The following is an 18,556-nucleotide window of genomic DNA, read 5'->3' on the forward strand; positions in this document are numbered from 1 at the left end:
ATTGCTTTTTATGTTTGTGTTTTTTCCACATTGGGCTTACGACTTTAGGCATGAAACTTCTGTCATGTGCCATAATATCATCTTTCTTTAGTGTCCCATTTTTATGATCAAACAAATGGAAGGAGGCCACAACAGCCAAAACCACAGTAGCTTCATTATAGTTATTATTTAGAGAAACTGAAGAATAATTTTATCAGAAGTTATCATTAGGTTGTTGTTTTGTTTGTTTGTTTGTTTTTAATTAAACAAGATCATGTGAATAAAAGATAATTTGCTCATCTTAATCTGCAATGTGTTTACATTTGTCTGAAAGTTAAAAGTTTCAAAATAAAAAATTCAAAATAAAAAAATGAGAAGACAGAAATGCATTGACATCACAGACCGATTGATAACAGCTCTATTTGCACTCAAGGTTTGTGTTTCTACATAATAGCAGTAGACAGCAGTTAAATACTCTGCAGTTTCTAACAAATTTTATTTTCCCATCAGTTACCTACTAGATCTCTAATATCCAAGCCTTTGGGAACAAGAAATGCTTTACATTTGGATGCCCTGATCACATACAAACTATACTTAGCCTACCCCTTCAAACTGTGATACATTAAGGATGATTACAGGAGGTAAAAACCCCTGGTAGCAAGTATTTTTATGATCATAACAGTTGTAAGGATGTCTGGCTTTATGAAGGAAGCTGTTGAACTTGCATGCAATTCAGCAAAGCAATTCAAGCAGCAAAAGTGCATTATAAAGCAAGAAATTTAATCTACCATAATGAGTCAAGTATTAACTAATATTTATTTCTGAAATTGCCAATGTTGTCATTAAAAAAAAAGCCAGACACACGTGTTTTCAGATTAACATTTGATCTCATGGTGGCAAGATTGATGCCTGTGCATCTGAAGGCCCTTTGCTGCTGTCACAAAAGGATACAGAAATCTTGGGTTTTGATGAGTACATTGAGAGGCAGCAAAAAAATAATAATAGATAGGAGAACTTATACCATGGGTAAACTAGGGTGGCATATAAGTAGACATGGACATGTAAATGTTTCATCTCATCTTAAAAGTTGATGGGATGTTAAATGGAGGATAGAGAGCAACATCTAGTAATTAGTTCTTTCAAAGAAAAAAAAAAAAACTGTGAAAGTACCAAAGAATATTCTATATTATTGATCTTAAAAAGGTGAAGTTTTGATCTTGCATATCTAATACAGGTGCTAGACCTGCAGAAAACAAGACACTCTCTAGAGTTCATGTTTTCTAATAACTCAGTGTTTTTTTTTACTGTTTCAGACAGTGTCTGAAGCCTTCTTTGTTTTTGGCTCAAAGCTTGCTTTCTGAGGTTTTTCTTGTGATAAGACTCTGACTTATCTGGGATATGAGAGGTGGGTGTTGTCATGTGGTAATGGCATCACTGTGTGGACAATTTTACATTTGAAAGCATTTCTCTGGAACTGTTTGTCTTCGGAAGAGAGTGCTCAGGACTGTTTGCTGGTGGAAGCTCTGTCCTGTGACCAAATAACTCCAGCTTGCTAAGGGACACTAGGGGATGATACCACTGTATTCTGTGAAGGCAAGATACAAGTGGGCACCTCCCTCCTCCCTCTTATCTGCTGGCAAGGCCCAGAAGATGGGAACAAAAGGAGTTCCTGCTGAGATCCAAAAGCCAGAAGCTGTCACTCCAAAAGGAGCTGACTCGACCACTTTGGACTTATAAATAAGTTTGTACTACCATTGGAAAGCATCTCTGTCATCACAGTTGTCATGGTCAACTGAACTACAGCCCCCAGTGACCCATCACTACTGAAGACGAACAGCGCCGAACCCATGATGGTGACTATCTCCCTCTTGCTCTCTACAAAGACTCCTTACGTTTATTTTCTATCTTTTCTATTGCCCATCTCCCCTTCCCCATCTTCCTGATTAAGATTTCTAATAAAATGGTCAGACTGACTTTTGAACCTTTTTTCTTAATCTCACATCAGGTATACATATATCAAAGAACATCCTCTCCCTCCTATAAATTGGAGTGAGACAGTCAGCAACAAACATTATGAAAGGAAAACATTGTGTTTGTGTTCTACCTTGAGGAACCGGCATTAAAACATCAGTAACATCTTCTTTGTAGGATCTCATCTGCTCTTGTCACACTGTAGAAACAACTGGACCTTAGCTACTCAATCTAAAAAGAAAAGTGACTACAGCTGATAAATTAGATCGTAAACAGCACATCTGAAAGATATTCAGAGGGATTTGGGGCCTATATGCAAAAAACTCTGCAGGCATATCCTAAGTGCTCTTAGGACCTTTCTCTTAGGACCTTATAATAAATTATACTCTACATAAAGGTGTATATATGCCTCACATAGACATCTGAATGTGTATGTAATTTGTGTATGTTTAAGGAGGGAATTTCCCAGGAAAATATTAGATTAGGCATTTAAGTTCAAAATAATGCCTTGTGATGTTCATAGTCTAATGTGGCTTTTTATTTATTTATTTATTTATTTATTTATTTATTTATTTATGCGGAGGTGGTTCTTCCAGGTGGTTTTAATGTTTGTTCAGATTGTAGATATTATATTAATCCAACTCTTTTAGTCAGGAAATCATCTATCATCATATCTTGGCATTCATGTTATGTTCATTTACACCACATCCTTATATATAAATTGGAAAGGCATGGGTTTAAAGAGTGGAGTACTTGGGGAATAAGGAATTGGCTGGTAAATCACAGCCAGAGGGTTGTGGTCAGTGTATGTCCAGGTGGAGACTGGTGACAAGTGGTGTCCTCCAGGGGTCTGTCTTGGGACTGATACACTTAAACATCTTCATCAGTAATATAGATGATGGGATCGAGTGCATCCTCAGCAGGTTTTCTGATGACACTAAGCTGAGTGGTGCAGTTGCTATGGCAGAAGGAAGAGATGCCATCCAGAGGGATCTTGATAAACACGAATGGTTGGCCCATATGAACCTAATGCGGTTCAACAAGGCCAAGTGCAAGATGTTGCACTTGGGTTGGTGTAATCCCAAGTACATATACAGACTAGGAGAAGAATTCCTTGAGAGTACCCCTTCCAAGAAGGACTTAAAGGTCCCTAGGAGATAAAAGACTTGCCATGATACAGCAGTTGTGCACTTGCAGCGTGGAAGGTCAACTGTATACTAGGCTGCATCAAATTCACCAACAGGGAAAGGGAGGTGATTGTCTGTCTATGTTTCCCTCATGAGGCCCCATCTGGAGTACTATTTCCAGGCCTGGGACACTCAGCATGGGAAAGATGCAAAGCTTTTGGGGAAGGAGGACCACCAGGATGATGAGAGAAGTTGGAGCAGCTCCCCTATGAAGACAGACAGAGACAGTTTGGCTTGTTCTGTTTGGAGATGAGACGGCTCTTAGGAGACCTCATTACAAACTTCCAGTATTTACTTTCTAACTACTTTCACTACCAACAGGTAATGGTTAATGGAGTTAAGTCTAGCTGGTAACCCATTTCAACTGGTGTCCCCCAGGGGTCTGTACTGGGGCCCATCTTTAATATCTTTATTGATGACTTAGATGAAGGGATTGAGCGTAACCTCAGTAAGTTTGCAGATGACACCTAGTTGGGAGGTGGTGTCAATCTGCCTGAGGGTAGGGAGGGCCTTCAGAGGAATCTAGATAAGCTGGATCACTGGGCTGAGGTGAATGGGATGAGGTTCAACAAGGCCAAGTGCCGGGTCCTGCACTATGGCCATAATAACCCCATGCAGCGCCATAGGCTTGAGGATGAGTGGCTGGACGACTGTGAAGAGGAAGGGGACCTGGGGGTGTTGGTTGATGCTCAGCTGAACATGAGCCGACAGTGTGCCCAGGTGGCCAAGAGGCCCAATGCCATCCTGGCCTGCATTAGAAACAGTGTGGCCAGCAGGAGCAGGGAGGTAATCATCCCCCTGTACTCAGCACTGGTGAGGCCGCACCTCAAGTATTGTGTTCAATTTTGGGCCCCTCATTACAAGAAAGACATTGAGGCCCTGGAACATGTCCAGAGAAGGGCAGCAAAACTGGTGAGGGGTCTGGAGCACAAGTCTTATGAGGAGCAGCTGAGGGAGCTGGGATTGTTCAGGCTGGAGAAGAGGAGACTCAGGGGAGACCTCATTGCACTCTACAACTTCCTGAAGGGAGGTTGTGATGAGGAGGGGTTTGGCCTCTTCTCCCAGGCAGCAAACAGGACCCAAGGAAATGGGCACAAGTTGTACCAGAGGAGGTTTAGGTTAAATATAAGGAAAACCTTTTTCTCTCAGAGAGTGTTCAGGAACTGGAACGGCCTGCCCAGGGAGTTGGTGGAGTCGCCGTCCCTGGTGATGTTCAAGAGATGTCTGGATGAGGAGATATGTGATATGGTTTAGTGGCTTGTGGTAGCAAGGGGAATGGGAGGACGGTTGGACTAGATGATCTTGTAGGTCCTTTCCAACCTTGGGATTCTATGACACAGAAGAGACCTGTAATCTGGCAGAATCAGTAGATGGGATGTCTGAGGGAATTTAAAATTGTACTAGACATTCGTTTTTGGACAACTGCGTCTTACCCTGGCTAGATGATTAATGTAGAGTTCGGTTCTGATATTTGTGTGTATTGTATTTGATGTTAATTTAGATGCCTACACTTTGCAAAGGCATAAAGATCCACCATAGGTCAACTTTGTGAACTGCTCAGAAATTGTGTGACATCTCAAGTAGTGATAAATGAAATAAGCAACACGTGGTCACAGATATAATCTATGAACCCTACAGCTTCAGTGAATATGAATTTAATTTCACTCACTCTATCCAAAATTGACTTTGAAATCTGTGCTCCAGGAACAAAACTAATTAAGCAACCACAAAGAAATAAAATGGAGCAAAAAATATCAAAAAGCAAATATATTCACTGTCCAACCAAGACAAACTTTCACAAGACCTTTAGCATTTATACTTGCTTTTTCCAATTTTTGTGTGTCCTTTAAGATCAAGGCTTAAAGCCTTGTATGGGTATCCTGTGAAAAGTATTTTCAGGCCAAAGATCCCTGTAGCCTAAATTTGACCTTGTAAGGAGAAAATTTTCATCTGTCTAGTCTTTTAAATTAAATAAAACTTATAAACACGCTCTGATTTTTTTTTTTTTTTAACTGTTGTTTACAACAGCTCAGTTATGTGAAGTTGCCACAGTGGATAATGCTGAAACTGAAATGTTGGAAATGTGTCAGACTGTGATAATAACAGAAGAAAAAAATTCTTCCAAAAGAAAAACTTGGCCATTGGGCAAAATGTGCTGGCAGTGTTTTTTGCAAGTTTCTCCTTAATAACAATGAGAAACATATAAGATGTATTTCATTAACAGACAATGCATATTCCTTCATCTAGAAAATATTAAGAATGAAACTTCCTGAAGAGAGAACAGAGAGCAATCACACTCCTAAAATAATCAAAATGACAATCAAAAGAAAGGATAGATCAATATAAGATGACTATGTCATGGTTGTTTAGCATTTAACACCTGCAACGGTAATTTAAACAGTACAGAGGAAAGTTGCTGATCATTAGTAATTTTACAATATTCATTGTATTTGTAAAGTGAGAGAACAAAAAAGTTCCTTTCCTATGCCTAAAGAGCAACTCAACAGAAAACTTGTCAGGTTTCTGTGAACCTAATACATGCTTTCACAGACAGTCAATAAACGTAGTTGAATTTTAAAATCATAGATAGACTTGGGTTGGAAGGGACTTCAAAATCAACTGGTTCCAGCCCCTTAAGGTTGCCAAAGACTAAGTTAGGCACTAGATTAGGTTGCCTAAGACCCCATTCAGCCTGGCCCTGAACACCTTCGTAGATGGAGCATCCACAGCTTCTCTGTACAATCTGTTCTAGTGCCTCACCACCCTCTGAAGGAAAACATTTCTTCCTAACTTCTATTCTGAATACCTCTATTTTAGCTTAAAACCATTCCCCTTCTTTCATCACTATCTGATCACGTAAGAAGTTGTTTTCCCTCCTGTTTATAAACTCCCTTCAAGTAATGGGAGGCTGAAATTAGTTCCTCGGGAGCCCTGTCTTCTCCAGGCTGAACAAGCCCTGCTCCCTCAGCCTTTCTTTGTAGGAGAGGTGCACTGTCCCTCTGATCATCTTTGTAGCTTTCCCCTGGACTCTCTCCAATAACTTCACATCTTTCTTGTGCTCGGGGCTCTTTACTGTTAAAGGTCCATGAAGCATGAGTTCCTAAGGGAAGCACCATGCAAGAGGTTCCACTGGTATTCAGTCATGCATAAATCAACAACATTTTACAAACCTTGAGGAAAATGATGGATACAGAAATGTTGAATCTGCCGCAAAATGGGAATCTTTACTTAGAATAGCCTGGCAAACAATAATGAAAGATGCCTGAATTTTGTTAGAAATCCTTTCTGTTAGAAAGCCATTTTTTGGCTTTACTCTTTTTCCCTTGAATACCCAATCATGAAAAATAAAGCACAAAGTTAGGTACATAGAATGTGCACGACTCTATGGTTAGTTTACTTCAAGGAATATTAATTGAAGGTAAGCAAAGCCCCCCCCCCCCCCCAGGCCGTTTCAGTCTTACTTATCTTCTGTCAAAACCACTGTTGTTCCCTGAATGCCCCTTTAAATAAGTATTTAATATACTATTGCATAGTATGCATTCGTGATTAATTATACATTCTGGATACTGCTATCCAGGTATACTGTCCAGTGTAAATACTGACTAAAACATTTCTCTGGATTTTAATATGAAGCTATGCAAATCTCTTAGGAATTGCTTAGTTGTGAATGAATTACAGAATATTTCATGAGGATTTATTCTAGACATTCAATAGGCAAAGTGTTTCCCTTTTATTTGAAGCAGCCTTTAGGTTAAAAGGTTCTGTTCTTTTAAGAGGATATTTCACATCAGATAAAAGTCTAGCCAGTTTCAAATCATTGTTAACTAAGGTTAACTAAGCTCAAGTAAGTTATCCACACTAAACTGTATAAAGCCAACTGACACATCTTACAGATGTGACACAAGATCTGTAGTATATTCAGGCTTTCACAGGGGTCATGTGAAATGCCTCAAGCTATCTGTAACATAATCAGATTTTGTCCTGTGAGCATCTGGATTGTCTTTAGTTTAGTACATATTTAGCATAGTAGAAAAGTAAAAAGAAAAATGCCATATCACTAGATAACATTGAAATAATGGATTAAGATCATTGGATTTACAGGAGTTATTTAATCTCAGCTAACACACAAACAAAAGCTTAAACACCACCACAACAGTAAAGAAAACAAACTAACTAACTAACTAAAAACACATAAATATATAGATTGACAAATTCCTTCATATCAGTGAAGTCGGTAGTGAAGCTGTTTGATATAGTTTAAGTCAAGAAAGACATTCAGCTCACTCTTAAGACACCTAGTGCTCAATTCACTAGGCCGGCTATAACTATTTAGTACATTTTAGATCCCTGAAATATCTATATGGAATAGAACAAAAAGTGGATTCACAAGTATCTCATGTTCTTATAGAGAAGCAGCTGAGGATGATTCAGAACACCCAAGAGCATCTCCAGTTTTAACAGATGCCTCTATTTAGAGAGTTCAGAATTCAGCTCTGAGTCTATAAGTACATCTTTTTAATACAGTACATTCTACCTCTGAAAACAAATGAAGTTGTGAAGAAAGAAAAAGACAACTATGATTCTGATCTTTCTGTTTACCAACAAACTGTGCTCTTTAGGACTTTGAAAAATAGTAATTCTCTCCAAGCAGAAGCGTGCAGGATACTGACTCATGCCAGTGAGGTTCTACAACACTTTCTCTTTCTGGCTGATATAATAAATCTTCATTAATCTTCATTAATGTTGTGTTAAATGCATTTAAACCTACATTTAAGCTTTTTCATATTTATAATGCATGGCACTGAGGATAAATTGTCTTATTTTAGTAATGAAATTTGTCTAGTTTCAAAAGAACAGTCATTTATTGTATGTATTTATTTACTGTATCCTTTAAACATGGCATATTTCATAAGTGTTATGAATTCTTCATCCGAAACTAAGTAAAAGACTACTTTTTATTTAGGAGATCGTACTTTTATTTCCTGCTTTATTCTCACCTTGTTCTGTAGAGTGAGTGGAGCTTCATACCGCTGTTTGATGTTAATGTAGTTCTGTTTATCAGCCAAAAAGGGAAGACTCAAACCCGAGCCTCCTGTAAGATAACAGAATTGCTACCAAGACACATGGACAATCAATGCTTTCTTTCCTTCCAGTGTTTTGTTACTGTAAACTATTATGGATGACCTACTTTCTTTATCCTTTCCAGTAATGTAGAAGAGTATCAGATCCACTCAGACTGCTAATGTTGTCTGTAATTTCCAGCTTAGAAAGTAGCTGTATCCCAAAGGAAAGAGTAGATCGGATTACCATCTCTAGTTGCATTATGCTAGATAACTAACCATTATAAATAGCTGAAACCCAACAGCTGACTTCCAGCCTTAGATTGCTTTATTTTTTCAAGTTTTAAATGAATCTTTTGTCTTAAAAAATGAAGTGTGAGTTTGATAATTTAAACCTCTCAAAATGGATCTTTAAAACTGTAGATTGCAGTAGTTCCTTTGTGAAAAAAAAAACAAACCAAAAAAAAAAAAAAACAACCATAAATATTTCAGTGAAATTAATTCATAGTTTTTCAGCTAAAAAAAAAAAAGGTTTTAATACCTACATCATGTTGTCTAAAATAAAAATTCTGTCTTTTAATTCCAATTTGATGTTTCGAATGATGTGTCATAGAAACATAGTGTTTCTTCTTTCACTTTCACTTACTTAACAATTACTTTAAATATACTATATAGAAGTAGTAATTAAAGAATGAAAACAAGCTTGTTAATTTTTTAACCTGATGTTTTTATGTCAAAGCCAGATATGCATAAGTTGTATAATCAGTAAGAAAAATAAGTATGAATTCTGTCATTACGTGGTGAATTAGGTGATAGTATGAAGAGAGGAAATAACACAGTCCACATTTTCATAGACCAGTAAAAATAATTTGGCATCCATAAGTTTTGTTATTTTTTTCATCAAATAAAATGACCACTCTGTATGACACTCATTTAATTACAGGTTGAGCACCACAAGGTTTTTTGCTACTTTGACCTTATAAGATAATGTTTGAAATAATAACCTATCATACCTTCTGATATCTGATGCAGTGATTGTTAATTAATCGGACAGGTTTGCAAGTTTTTTTTTTTTTTTTTTTTTTTTTATCATATTGAAAATATTTACAGAAAGATCAGTTCGGGATAGGAGTTTTTGCTTATTTGGTTTTACTCTTTTTTTTTTTTCTTTTTTTTTTTTTTCTTGTTTTTAGTATGTCTCTATCAACATTTAACCTTAATCTACATCAATGTCTACCTCCTTCTGATCTCATGTTGCACTTGTACCAGTGATCTACATTTCATAACCAGCAAGTTTTTAAGGTTTTCAGAATCTGAAAAAAAGTCCGATGTTCCTACTATTAGTTCCTCATAAGATTAATAGAACCTATCCTACTGTGTGTGACTGACTCGATAAGTCTATCTGGACAAATGTTCTATCTCAGTGATACTGGGTGACACTGTTTGGGAAACATGCCAAGGCAGTTGCTTTGTCCATCTTTTTTGTATTTCTCCAGTATCCAGAATTTTTATACTACGAGCATTACACAGAATACCCCTTTGCAGTTACCTTGGAACCTGTTTTTAGAGTTTTTCTCTAGGAAGATTTCTAACTCAAATTTAGTTATATGAACACTACTCTGAAACTAATGCCTCCTATATTATTAGATTGGTTCAAAACATCAGACACAGATGTTGATGATACGACTGTAGAGGCTGAACTTTCCCAACAATACTCCATTATGTTTTATTGCTGTGTGACAGATGGCAGATGATTGGCAGTCTATAACATGGCATCTGACATGGAAGAGTGTATGAAGCAAGGGTGTGTGGCAGCCACTGATGTTAAACAATGCTTGCTGAACATTTATGAAGGCCAAACAGTGAACTTTAGAACAATATGGTGTTGGGTAGTGTGTTTCAGCAGTTGTGATAGCAGCAGTGAGTCACCTCTACTGGTGAAGATTTTTGCAAGTGAGGCATGCAGGTTCTTGTTCATTGCTGACAAAAATGCATAGTTAATGGCAGTGACTATGTTGAAAAATAAAATTCTGTATATGAGAACTGACCCTATCAAATAGTGTTATTGTGCTTTTTGCATCTGTTGTAGTTCCCATAGTAATAAATAGGAGGCATTACTTTCAGGGAAACTTTGGTCTCTTTGGTAATGGCTTTAAGTTGCACCAAGGGAAGTTCAGGTTAGACATGAGGAAATACTTGTTTCTCAGAAAGAGCAGTGAAGTATTGGAACAAGCTGTCCAGGGAGGTTGTGGAGTCACTGTCCCTGGAAGTTTTCAAGACGTGTAGCTGTGGAACTGAGAGACGAGGTTTAGTGGGCATGGTGGTGGTGGGTTTACATTGGACTGGATGATCTCAGCGGTCTTTTCTAACCTTAGTGATTCTACTATTATATGATTCTACGTATGTGTTTAGTAGGCCTTTTAAATCTCTTTGTTATTCTCTGGCAACATATTCCTAATGTTCCCTAAATGCTGTGTAAAAATAGTATCTCAATTTTGTGTATTTGGAACTGATATCCTTCCGGTTTCACTGAGTGCCACTTTGTGAATAACTGTTCCTGTTCAGCTCATATAATGAATTCATAATTTTGTAAACTTTCATCATGTTCCTTCTCATCCTGCTTCTACAGGAGTTTCAGTTTTCTTTATCTCTTCTCTTAAGACAGCTACATCATTCTGATCAGCACTGTAGTCGTCCATTTCTGTATACTCTCCACTTTCACTACAAAGTTCTTCAGAGGGAGAGAGAAGTAAACACAGTTCTTAGGATGCTGGTATTTTATCTTTCTGTGTAGTTAACAGCAAAAAATTGCCCTGAAGTTCTATCTTACTGAAGAAAAGAATATATAATATAAAGGAATAAATGTGTGTGTGTAAAAAAACATATGCATACGGCTACATATATTCAGGTGAGATAGGCATAATGAAATTATTTATGTAGTAGGTAATTATATAAAATTTAAGACTCTCTCTGTTTGCATTGACCTTTTCATGATCTTATTTGAATAAGAGAATTTATGTTAGGGTGCACTATTTTTCACTAAAAAAAAAATAAAAAAATAATATTCATTTAGTGCTTTCCAGCCATTTCTCATCCTCCATAGGCAATTCACTGCTTGTAACGTAGAATATGATTAGAAATATTCTTACATTTCCTATAATAACTGCAGGTAAATATTACTGGAAAACAAAACAAAACAAAACAACCTCCAAAAACAAAAAGGAAAATATCAGTTTTGCTAATTCTAAATCCCATCTTCTAACTTGTGCATAAACCACAAAGCTGTGGTCAGAAGGAAAAATAAATCAACAAAAAGATATCGCTAAAATATCAAGATGTCAAACAAATGTCTTTAATAGGTATTTTGAGTCTCTATGTTTATAAAAAAGCAGCATGAAATAGTAACACAGGACTGTGTTTAAAAGTACATGGAAGTTTTGTTCATATGTAGTCTGTCAAATTACTATGAAAGGTTGCTATTATGATAAATTGTACTTTAGTATAAAGATGGGGGAAAGAAAAGATTAAAGGTTATACAGTTATTATTTTTAAAATGTCTACACTTTTGGGTCCAAATGTAGACATCTGCAGTGACAAACAAATCTCTCTGACAATATAAAGTAGCATTTGCTTCAAAGTTTAAAACAACGTAGACATGGAAATAGCAATAAAGAAGGACATTTCATAAACAGGAAAGGCAAATCCTTCAAATCAAAAATCAAACTGCTCATCTATGTACAGATTCCTGAAAACGTTCAGTCTCCCTGCCTCCCTCCTCAACTCCCTCCCTTCAGTGTCCATCTTCTAAAAGAAGATAATAATGGCAATTCATTGTCTACTGATAATTCTTATGTTCTTAAATACAGAATCAAACTATCCAGATTTTATTTCATTTCTTCCTGGTAAATACTGGAATGGATTTCCTAGGGAAATACTGGAGACTCCATTTCCTGAGGTATTTAAGAGGCATGGCACTAGGGCACATGGTTTTGTGATGGACTTCAGGTTGTCAAGTTGTAAGTCAGGTTGACTGTTGCAATTGATCTTGAAGGTATTTTCCAATCTAACTGATTCTCTGATTCTACTTTTGTATCACTGTAGTTTCAGGAAAATCACACTTTCAGTACATATAATCTTTGGGCAAGTCAGAAGATTAGGAAGAAGAGAAATTGGATCTAGTTCTATTATGTTAATTTCTGATTATATGTTTTAAGTCTATTCCTATACATACTTAAATGTTTTTACATTTCAAAAATGCTATCAGTAGTGAATACTCACTAAGTTTACGACAATGATATACTGGCTTTGGCCAGGATAGATTCAGGGCAAACAAAATAATCTGTTTAATTCCTGCTGATACATGTGTTTACAAAATAATGATAGAGAACAAAGGACTTTTTTGAAGTCTTTAGTTTATTTGGCTTTTAATAAGAGTCAAAACTACAAATCAATTAAGGTGCTACTGGTTCTATTTTTTTTTTCCCTGTTGAGAATAAAAATATACAGCAATATAATACTGAAACATTGTAGGAAAGAGCATATCCTGGCTTCTCAGAATGGAAAAACAGAAGGGTCTCTCTGTAATATCACTGATAAAGACTATAATTACACATTTTTCAAACAGTCCAAGCTGGAAGTGTTGACAGTTAGATATCCTTCAGCTATTCAGATTTATTTATATATTTATTTTTTACAACAGGCTTTGCTCTTCGTATACTTTTATTATTATTATAAAAGTTATATGCAACTACTTTTAAAGCAACAGTCTTCTCTTTGATTTAAGTGCTTGGAAATCATGAAAAGCATTCAATTTTATGTAAGGTAATTTTTCTTTTTCTTTTTTTTCTTTTTTTCCTTTTGCTTTAAGGATAATTAAGAATTACATAAAATTACCACAAAACAAGATGTTTTATGAATCTGATAACATTTGAATTTCAAGCAGTGTTTCTAGTTATCACTGACATGGATGTATAAAATGATAGGCAGCTCTTTATATTCTTTCTGACAGAAGTCTTGTTTAGCACTTTACTAACTAACTACATCTACATCATTTTTCTATGTACTTTAGAGAGGTCATAAGCATAGCGTGCTCTGAATTGTCCTGGTTTACCATCCGAGCCATTTTCTATGATTCAATAGCATGTTGGAAACATGAATAGTGTTGTATATTCTGAAGGGCATACATACTCCAGCATACTTGAAGCTGTGTAGGTTTGCTGTAGGAAAGGCTGGCTTATTCCTACTTAAAAAAAAAAAAATCAGTATATTGTTTAGAATGTGTAATTGAATTACATCATGCATTTAAAAAAAAAAGAAAAAAGAAAAAAAGCAACAACAACAACAAAAAAATCCATGCAATGTTTAATACTAAGTTGAGAGTAGTGGAGAAAGGGAAGCACTTAGGGGAAAACAGCAGTAAGTAATTCTAGCAGTGAGAGGGGGCATCAAGCCCCATAAACAGACCATGTGATCTAAGAATGACTAAAAATGACTAAAAATGGTATATTTGTTCATCTGTTAAGGGTCACCATGACCTGTGGTAATTTTCCCATTTGTGATTTTCAGGCTTATTTTTCTCATTTCTAAAAATAAATCAATGTGCTAGAAAGGCAAAAAAGCAAAAACTTCTTCTCAAAGTTGCACAGCTTATAGAAGTTTGTTTTCTCAGAAACTGAGGTCTCCACAGCTATATTCACTTTCTACTGCTTTCACATTAAATGATTTCTATTTGTTATAGATATTAAATCATTTCTATTTGTTACTCCTATTTCATCTTCAAAGCTCTTTATGAGTGATAGATTAGCTAATATATATATATTTGACCTTATTTTTTTTGCAGTCTATAGTCCATCTGACTGTATAAAAAATTACAAAAATAAAAAATAAAAAAGGAAAAAAAAAAAAAAGCACAGATCTTCAAAAAAAAAAAAAAAAAAAAGGATGAGAGTAAAAAATTCACTAGTCTTATGAGAACATCTCCAAATATCATCATGTTCTGAAAAGGATATACAGCTCACTGTTCTAAGTTTTGTTTTACCCCAGTAAATTCATTTCAGTCATAACACAAAGGGATTAACTGAAATGGAATAGAGAGGGTCTGTCATAATTTCATCCTAATAAAGTGAATTTATTTGATAGTCTGCAGGAAATTACACTAGAAAATTCAAGGTGTCAACTCATCAGTTTGAATCCAGTATAACTGCTTAGCTCCATTTGTGCTCAAAATTTTTACTATGATTTTTTTTTTTTTTAATCTTGTTCTTCATTTATTTTGGAAAAAAAAAAAAAAAGTTTTAAGAAAAGTCTCATAAGTTATTTCAGATTATGGAAATAGAATTCTGAGAAACTGCAGTTCAGTAGAGAATGATTCACAGTACTACATTATTCTTGAAACCATTCTCTAAAAAGGATGATAAAAGTGATGTAAAAGTAACATCATTTTCTTCAGAGATATAGGTGATATACACCTAACCTAGACTTTCAAAAAATGCAAAATTAAGTGTTTTCTTGATTTTTTTCTTTTTTTTTGAGACAGACATTTTGAGCAATTTTTCAGTCCATAGTTATTGTTTGATGAACATCCTTATGACAGGACAGTAAAGAAGAAATTAAAGTTAAGATTATGTGAAGAATAGAGTGGTAGTTTCTCAGTGACCATAATCTCTATTGAAGTCCAAATAATTCCTTCCCACAGCTTCCCTAAATTTCTGCTTCCATGGAGGTATGGTATGGAGGAACTTTATTCAAAGAGCATTAGCTGTGTTAGAAGGAAAGCTAATTAAATTTAGGTTTTATTTTTAGAATGGCCAAAGTATGTTCACGTGTGTTGACAATATAAGTTATATTATCGATGTTTTATATATGGTATATATATAGCATATATATGTAGTATAAATATGAATGAACTTCTCAGAGTTACATCATTATGAGTTTAAAGTAGTTTTTGTACTGCTTCTTTGTAATAGTTTATCTTTTACCGTATTACTTAACAGTGAAGTGAAATGTGCTGTGTTTCACTGGTTTACTCACATTTTCTCCTTCAATTACAGCTTTTCTTCTCTTTCTCTTTTAGAATTCTAAAGTAGTTGTTTTATATTTCAGATAATATTTCACAGAGAGTTCATTAAATTTATTTTACCTACTTTTGGAGGGTGAGCTGACTTGCTCATCAGATAATCAGATTAACTCAAAAACTGAACTTTAAATAATTCTACAGCAATGATATTTCAAGCCTTCTCTCGACCAGCAACTAAGATGTCTTATTTATTATGGATTTCAACTTATCAATTTCAGGCAGAAGGAATCAAACAGCTGATGCCTTTTACTTCTACTTTTGTTGTTGTTGTTGTTGTTGTTCTGTTTTGTTTTATTTCGTTTTTTTTTTTTTTTTTTTTTTTTTTTGCTTTTAAAAGTGAATGATAACCTAAGATGCTTGAGGATTCCTGAGAATATTCCAAAACTAACTTTGCAAGTCAGAAGTCTGTTCAACCTGTTCAAAGTTTTTTTTTCTTTTTCTTATGAGAATCTATTATTGAATAAAAACATTTTTTGACCAAGATTTTCAGTAGAAAACAAAATAACTAGAAATAAATAGAAGCTATATTTTATCCTTCTACAATTTTAAAAGGGAAGGCTTTCATTTTAAAATAGATTTCAAAAACATTTTAAAATATAAATTAAGTATATGTATATTATAAAGTAATTTCTATAAACCTAAGTAACAGTCTTGGCTGAAGCAAACTAAATCTTATATACTTTTTAACCCCAATTTTAGTTAGTTAATTTCCTCAAAACACCTGGCTTACAAGACATCAGTTTTCCTTGCCATTGGAATGTATTGTACATATGAGTTACATTTACATAGATTTTTTTTTTTTTTCCCCTGTGTTCTTATGTGTTCTTATGTGTTTATGTACAGGAGAAGACAGATAATGTCGGAAAAGAGATTGGCAATAAAAAGGTAATTTTTAATAGAGAGTTTGAAAAAAAGAGAATTGTTGTTTAAAGAGAGGATTGCAATATTATGAAGCAGAGAGAAATTTAAATTTTCAACATTAGGCTGAATAATAGAGTGAACTTAGGAAAAAAATAACAAAGATATTTTTAAATGCGTTTACACAGAAAAAAAAACAGAACTACATAATTGCAACAACATTCTAATTAAAGCAGACATTTTCCTAATTACAATTGAAACTCTAAATCTGTACTTTTCAGATAACTGTTACTCACCTCTACTTACACATTTCCTTTTTATTGCATGAAAAAATGAATTATTGGTATGTTTTAATAATTGTTTTGCACAAACGGTAAATTATATTTTCCTTAAGCTGATTTCTTTCCTTTTGACTAGATTTCTTTTGGGGTTAACCAGTTGAGAATCTGAAATCAAACAGGCACAATATATGTTTTGCTGGTCAGTAATGAGGCTTTGCTGAGTAGAGAAAAGGTCTCTCACAAATAATATGCATAAAAGCTAATGGGAAAAAAAGTGTTTTGTTGTGTCTGTTATATTTATTATTATTTTTACATTTTTGTTCAGACAATATCCACAGACAAGGGTAAGTTTGTGGAAAAAATACAAAGATAGATACAAAAAGAAAAAAAAACACCCCCCTTCCCCCCCCCCCCCCAAAAAAAAAAAATATATATATATACTCATAGCACAGCATTCATTTCACATCTAGGAGATACTGAGAGATGAGCTCTGATAATTGTGACCTTTTCATTTGCAATCAGTGATTCCATTCCAGCACAACCAGCTGGATTTGTAAGATTAATAAGGTTTCTTTAAATCTTTTTTCTTTAATGATTTTCACAAAATTATGAGATTGAGAGGAAAAAAAAACAGTTCAAAATAATATAATATAAATTATTTTTGAAAATATAAAAGATAAAATATTTTCATTTGAACTCTGTTATACACAATGTATGTTTAAAATAAGGTCATTAAAATTTGTTTCAAAAACAGTACCTTGCATGAAGAACTGATACACAACAAACATACAGTGATAGTATGTGATGATGTTACGGCCATCAACATTTTGATCTGTCACACAGAAGTACTCATCCACAACACTATTTCCTCTTACCATTTTTTTTTCTTTTTGTATGTGTTAAGCAAACAAACAAATAAATTGTGATTTTTTATGAGCTGTTTTGTCAGCATCAGGAAGCAACAATTATAAAACTGAACAATAAAAAAAATTAGGAAACAAACAAAGAAAATCTAATTTAAATTGATAATGAACCACTCTCTTGAGCTTCTGACATTCTCTCTTAAGGACACTGGCTTTAATTTGGCTACTGCTGACTTATCTGTATGGGGTTTATGTGGCAAGATCTTGGGCATGGGGACTGCAGTGACCTCTGTAATAAAAGACTAAGGGGTGTCTGTGATAATCACAGGTGCTTTTAGCTGGTGGTGCTCTGTAATACTGTATGTAAGAAAGGGTAGAAAGTACTGTGCAGCAGCTGTGAAAGACAGAAGTAAAAAAAAAAAAAAAAAAAAAAGACAAAAACAAAAGCAACCTTGCAGATCAGGGAAGAAAGATGGGTAAAAGGTGTCAGAGCAGTGATTATTGCACAGCCTGTGCAGAAGACCATGATGAAGCAGGCGGTCCCCCTGCAGCCTGTGTCAAAGCAGATATCCACACTGCAGCTTGTGGAGAATCCTACAGTGCAGCAACTGGATATGGCCTGAAGAAAGCTGCAGCACACAGAGAGCCAGTATAGGTGCAGGGTTATTTTTTTAATTTTTTGAGAATTACATTGAATGGAACTGACACATTTTCTTTTTTGTTTCTTTCTGATTGTTCTGGCAACCATGGAGTCTGCACAGCTGACACTATGTTAGGAGCTGACACACATTTGTAATGCAGTATAATTACGACTGATGAGTTTACTTTCCAAATTTTTGTCTAAGAAGATTTAGGTCAGCTTTGTATAGTTTACTATTGTTTTGCATGTGCTATACATCTGAAGATCTGAGATTTTACTGTAGTTTGCAGGATGTATATGCACAAGGAAATGTCAAATTTGTCTCAAGTCTCAAGACTCTCTAAGACAAGATATTTGGACCACAGAAAGATGTATTTTTGGAACTATATATATATAAGTATAAATATAAATATAAATGTATAAAAGAATAATGTTTTCAGGTTTTCTGCAATACAGGTGTTTAAAGTGGCAGAGACCATTGTTGTCATATGTGACTTATTCATCATATATTCATCATCTCTGGGGACTTCTTTAACATCAGAAGACAAGCCAAGAACACTAAGAGGCAAAATGCAGCAGAGAAAAAATGAATTTGCAAAGAATGGCAGGAAGAAAACACTAAATCATAAAACTTTCCCAACA

The sequence above is a fragment of the Gallus gallus genome, chromosome 1 (genome assembly GCF_016699485.2).
Source record: "Gallus gallus isolate bGalGal1 chromosome 1, bGalGal1.mat.broiler.GRCg7b, whole genome shotgun sequence".
Classification (NCBI taxonomy): Eukaryota; Metazoa; Chordata; class Aves; order Galliformes; family Phasianidae; genus Gallus; species Gallus gallus.